The 5,928-nt window shown below is 43.4% G+C and overlaps 1 pseudogene; it reads left to right on the top strand.

The window, feature by feature from the left end:
• The first annotated feature begins 5,570 nt into the window (after positions 1–5,570).
• On the top strand, positions 5,571–5,688 carry LOC126250413 (5S ribosomal RNA; annotated as a pseudogene).
• The last annotated feature ends 240 nt before the right edge of the window (positions 5,689–5,928 follow it).

Here is a 5,928-nt window from a genome sequence, read left to right as displayed (position 1 = left end):
TGCGTTCATTACCTTGTCGTTGGTTAGGCAGTGTCAGGGGGCGTCGGTCGGCACAGCTCCACGCACCTCGCCGACTCGGAAGCAATTCTCTCCTAACTTCTCCTTACTACAATTTACCGAAGTTGGTTTAATAAAAAACTATCTGGCTGTGTTTTCATCTGACCAATCAGGGTCTCAATGTTAACCTTAAGCTCTGCCTACAAAAATTCTGTCTATCCAATGAGAAGCGTTATACTTTTCGTGGTGGGGCAATGTTTTTAAAGTTTGCAACGTAACAGAGACGCGAAAAAGTCTCACGCTAAAACTTGCAGCTGGTGTGGCCATTTTAGTGTTATCGTAAGATCTGTACTGTTCTTCTGGAGGGCTCTATCTTTTAACATGGGCTGGGGGGTGGTCCTGGCGGTTAGCTGGCGACGTGGGTGTCCGTCCCTTATTGTAGGGCCTTCTAACTTAACACGGTTTTGCTCTCGGCTTCTGTTCTCGTTTCTCCTCTCGGAACTGCGTCTGTCTCACGGTGGGAAGGTATGACATGCATTTAGGCATTCTTGTGTTAGTCTGTAGTATTCCATTTGCTCACTCGTTACTCGTATTACTTTGGTTAATTTAACGTCACGATTTATTCGGAGCTATGTGACATACTACTGGATTTGCTTATCATGTCAGGGTTTTCATGGAAGGTGTTGGATTTGCCGGACACCTTACAGGGTTACGGTGTGCCAGGTGCATAATACGGTGATCCTCCTTTGTGGTGGTCAAATGAGGCCGATCAGAACCGTTACAACAAGTATGCCTGCCACGACGTTCCTACACATCTCAATATTGCATGATCTGACCAACCGGTGAAACAGCGATCCGCAACGAGAACCCTTTCAATATCTGATGCTGTTCACGCCCCTTACATACCCTACCAGGCATGGTAACAACACTAATGCACTCTGGTTGACCGTTCTGTCACTGAGAATTGCAGCTCTTATTATTTACATACCCACCGATGATATATGTGCCTTCAAAGTTACACTGACATCCTACCATGTCTTCTGGGTGCTTCACTCTTTTGTCAGGAACTGTAGTTTGCATGTTACAAATTTCATGTTCTATGGACCTTCGTGTAGGCGGCCACAATTTGTTTTTAACTTCTTAGAGCATCTACTGCCACAAACAGGGCCAATTCAATAAAAATTTTCCACATTGGCGACTTATAATTTGGCGCCCTTCCCTCCCCCCTTCCCTTGCCTCCTCGTACACTTTCACTCGTATCAGTTTTTGCTACTAATTGTGATACACACTGTATACAAATCTTGAACGTGGGCGAGCAGTTGAGCTCGCGGCCCCAAGTGGCAGCTAGTTAATTGAGCTTTAAACAGGTCGTGGCCTGGTCAAAAAGCCTGTTGACATGACGCAGAGCAGACAAATGTGACGCCTTCACTGCGCAGCTGATGGAGCTGGTGCGAGATTTCCGGTTCTTCGATTTAAACTTATCATAGTGGGTGATTTTGCTAAGAAAGAGGAGTGATGTTTTTGCAGGTTAGTGGGCGCTGGCAAGGTTCTCACCACATGGACATGGTCGCTCATAGGCGTGAAACCTTGGCTCCTGAGAATGTGGCTCAGGTACTCAACACTGCATGTTTCTAACTGACGACATACGCATTTTTCTGAGGGCAGTTTGAGAAAACATTCAAAGTTCCTAATGAGTTTAGCATGTCATCCCTGCTACATAGATATTACCCAAGTAAATAGCACACTGCGGAATACCATGAACCAAACGCTCTAAGTATCTCTGAAATATGGCTGGGGCGCTAGTAACCACAAACAGTAAGCGATTATACTGGAATCTGTTAAATGGCTAACTGAAAACCTGAAACTGCTTTGATTCGCCATCTGATGGAAGCTGTAAATGTGTGTCTTTTAAATTAATTTTTGAATAATATTGGTTTCTGGCTAGTTTTGTTAACAAATCCTTTGGGTGTATTCTAGTATGGATATCAATATTTGACAGAGTGTTGACGGTTGTTTGAAAATCGTCACGAATGCGTTTTCCGCAAGCTCAACAATGAGTGGTGCAGGCAGCAATGTTATCGTATGATGTGAGGTGCAATCTGGGCATGACTGGAGGTTGCTGACATGTATGTCTAGGGTGACCAGACGTCCGGATTAATCCGGACATGTCCTTTTTAGCTCTTTGTCCGGGGTCCGGGCGGATTTTTACAGTGTCCGGCTTTTTCGGAAAGTTGAGCGTAATACAGTTAAATTTACAATTCGTCCCGTTCTATTGCTCTTTTCTTAAATACTTTAACTATTGGCACAGCCTTCGTGATAAACACGCACGAAGGCGCTGTTAGTAGGTGGCACCAGGATCGTCGATGTTATCGTAAGCGAATGCAAATATCGATTATTTAAAATTTTCATTTCGTATCTTCGCTTTGTATTGGCTTGGCTTCCTGTAGTGCACGTGTGATTTGTGAGTATAATTTGTAACCGAGTGAGTTACGTAAAATATTTGGCTATGCCTAAACGAAACTGTACATTTTCTGATGTCCTTTCCTGCAAATATCCGGCTTGAAGGAAGGGAGAAATGAATTTGAAGCGGAATGTAAGGTATGTGGCGCTGGAACGTAAGTCTCAGTGGCCAATGAAGGTAAGAAATAACTCAACAGATTAACTGTCGTGGTTTTATTTCATTGTTTCATAGTCATTCAATTTATTTGTATTCGGAAGGTTAAAGTGCAGTTTACATGTCGTCAGCTGCTGCTTGAATGGTAGATGTTGGTAGTGGTGCGTCGAATGAAGGAAGGTGAATGGTCTTGCTTTTTTCTTTTTGTAAACAATTCCGTATTGTTGACATAACAAAACAACTGACGCCACACTGTCACCACAATCAATGTTTTTAATTTTTTTTTATATTACTCAGTTAACCACCACCTGACCATCAGTAACAATTAACTACTAGTTTTACCGGTAATTCCCGGCAGTCACGTGACTTGTCCAAAGCTGACGGGTGGTATCCTCATCTGCAGTTGAGCCGTTTGATATGTCCTCTTTTTTTCTTCCTTTGTCCTCCTTTTTGAAGCTGTTTGTTCTCCTTTTTAAACAATTGCATCTGGTCACCCTATGTGTGGCGCATGTTTCAACGTCGATGTGGAAGCACGTTGTTGAACTTCCCGTGTCACTTAAAAACAAAAGAAGTGTTTTCGACACTGTGGGGAAATCGTTATGATCGACGTACCTAAGTCTTCACGATACATCGGCAATCCGGATGCTTTTGAACTATGGTGTGGCCTAGGGGCATAAGAAAATGATAGAGAGTGAGACTCATTTTAGCTGGTTACTGACGATGACACTGACTGCCTTTGATACCTAAATTTCCTTTGTGGAGATATGCTGTGCTATGGAAGTAACCTCAAGATGTAACAGTCTTGACAATCAGATGTGGCTAATGCTTTAACAGTCATTTCCCTATCGCGGCTCGATGAACAATCACATCAAAAGACAGTGATTGTGTATAGGAAACATTACACTTCCGTTAATGAGTCTGCACTTGTCTGTGAGACCCTCCAAATTGGTAGCTGATGTTGCGTAAAGCTCTCCATGTTGTTCACACTCTGATTAAACTTAGCAGCTACAAGGTGCATCTGATGACTGTACAATTTGGTTAACAGAAAACGTAGGTCACTGGCAAGGGTCACCTTTGACCTCGAACACTCGGAACCGTGCTTAGAACAACACAAGATTATAAAAAAAACAGTGATCTGTGTCATTTCCATGCAAAACGTTGCTTTCTACTGCAAGTGACACTTTAATGGAGAGAAAAAAAGTAACAAGATATCAGCACCGTAGGAGAGAAGTAACACGTATTTCGATGTCGTCAGTGTATCATTACATTTTTAATCGACAGATGCAAAAACCCTGTGCTTAAAGTACTGATAACAGCGCAAAACATACATATCCTACTCATCTGATAGTGTTTATGTTAGTCATCATATTGCAGATGCGGGATTTCGGTGAAGTGGTTAAAACAAAGTGGAAGGGAACTGTGCCGTCATAGCGACTATACGACGCTTCTGACTGACAAAATAAAATCGCTGTCCTGTGCAGTAGAGTGAACAAATCTGTGACCAGGGGTATTATGTGTCGAATCCCTGACCGGTGTAGACCACAATGTAATTCTGTCCAGCAAATAAAGTAAGATTTTGTCTACCACACTCCGTGTACTGTTTATTACGTATGCACTCCCGCTAGTACCGCATTCCTCACGGAACAATGTGCACAACTCACTAAAGCGACGTTCGTACATTCAAAATCACTTTCGCATTCAAGCAGCCCAATATCAAAAGTCACACTAATTACCTTTTCAAACGCCAACCATATTGCAAGTATACTTTGGAGCAGAAAATTGATCGTAAATCACAGAGTGAACTTTGGTGACGAAATAACCATCATGTATCTTCACTTGCAGTTTGGCACATTATAGTCTTACAAAATCAGCAGTCCTTCTTATATAGACCTGATACTGCCGAAAGGAGTAAACAACTTTGTTGTTTTCGGTGGCAGTATCTTCAGCATAACATCTTTGTTTGGAAAACTTTTATCTAGAATGGTACGATATGTATGACCTGATCAGGACTCACACACCAATAGCCTCTTTTCACCTGTGACGTGTTCGCCAAGTACTGACGTCAGAAAACGTTTCACGTGTTCGGCAGTCATTTTTCCACTTTTGTTTCCCGCCCCCCCTCCCCATCACATGAACCTTCCGTGGCCAAGTTTCTTTAAAATATTTAGGCTGAAAGTGCCTTCTGCCTCTTGAAAACAGATGTACAACTTGTTTGCTACTCTTCCTGTCGTTGATAAAGCCACATCCGCTGTGTAGTTTGGAAATTTGTGGTAAGGACTATGGGACCAAACTGCTAAGGTCATCGGTGCCTAGGCTTACACACTAATTAAATTAACTTAAACTAACTTAACGCTAAGGAAAACACACACACACCCGTGCTCGAGGGAGGACTCGAACCTCCGACGGGGGGAGCCGTACGAACACTATGTAGCTGCGGATGGAGCTTTGGACAGACTGCAAGATATCATCTGTAGTTCTCCCCCTCTGTGAGACGGAGTAGATGATGAACACATTTCATTCTGGAATTGATTCTTGTCGCTGTTCAAATCATTTCCTTTCTCCACGCCGTGCTCTGTCATAAACATGTTCACTTCCTACACAAAATGTATTGTGTTCCGACGTGAGCTATTATCGTCCCGAATGTTCTTACGTGAGACAAATGTAGTAATGTGCCTGAATGAAATGCCATATTCGGCCCTAAGATTGTCGATAAAGGAAATCCAAGATTTGAAATTGTCCACGCCAACCATTTTAGAAGTTTCCAATGCCCACACGTGTAGATGCCAACAGTGAACTGTAGATCCATATGACATTGCTCTATCAAACTGCGATATTTCATGCTCTTTTATAGTTTGTAATTGCGATAGTCTGTTTCCTTTGAAGCGAGCACCTGCTCACATTTTGGAAGAAACATAGTTTAGAATTAATGTGCAATTTGATTTACTTTTAATGCACTTCCGGCAACGGCCTTGCCGCAGTGAATACACCGGTTCCCGTGAGATCGCCGAAGTTAAGCGCTGTCGGGCGTGGTCGGCACTTGGATGGGTAACCATCCACGCCGCCACGCGCTGTTGCCATTTTCAGGGTGCATTCAGCCTCGTGATGCCAACTGAGGAGCTACTCGGCCGAATAGTAGCGGCTTCGGTCAAGAATACCATCATAACTACCGGGAGAGCGGTGTGCTGACCACATGCCCCTCCTATCCGCATCCTTACTGAGGATGACACGGCGGTCGGATGGTCCCGATGGGCCACTTGTGGTATGGAGACGGAGTGCTTTTTTAATGTACTTATACCGCCTCATTAGTTTGCTATGGG

The sequence above is a fragment of the Schistocerca nitens genome, chromosome 3, assembly GCF_023898315.1.
Source record: "Schistocerca nitens isolate TAMUIC-IGC-003100 chromosome 3, iqSchNite1.1, whole genome shotgun sequence".
NCBI lineage: Eukaryota > Metazoa > Arthropoda > Insecta > Orthoptera > Acrididae > Schistocerca > Schistocerca nitens.
Note: the sequence above shows the minus strand (reverse complement) of the source record. Positions and strands in the feature narration are given on the sequence as shown.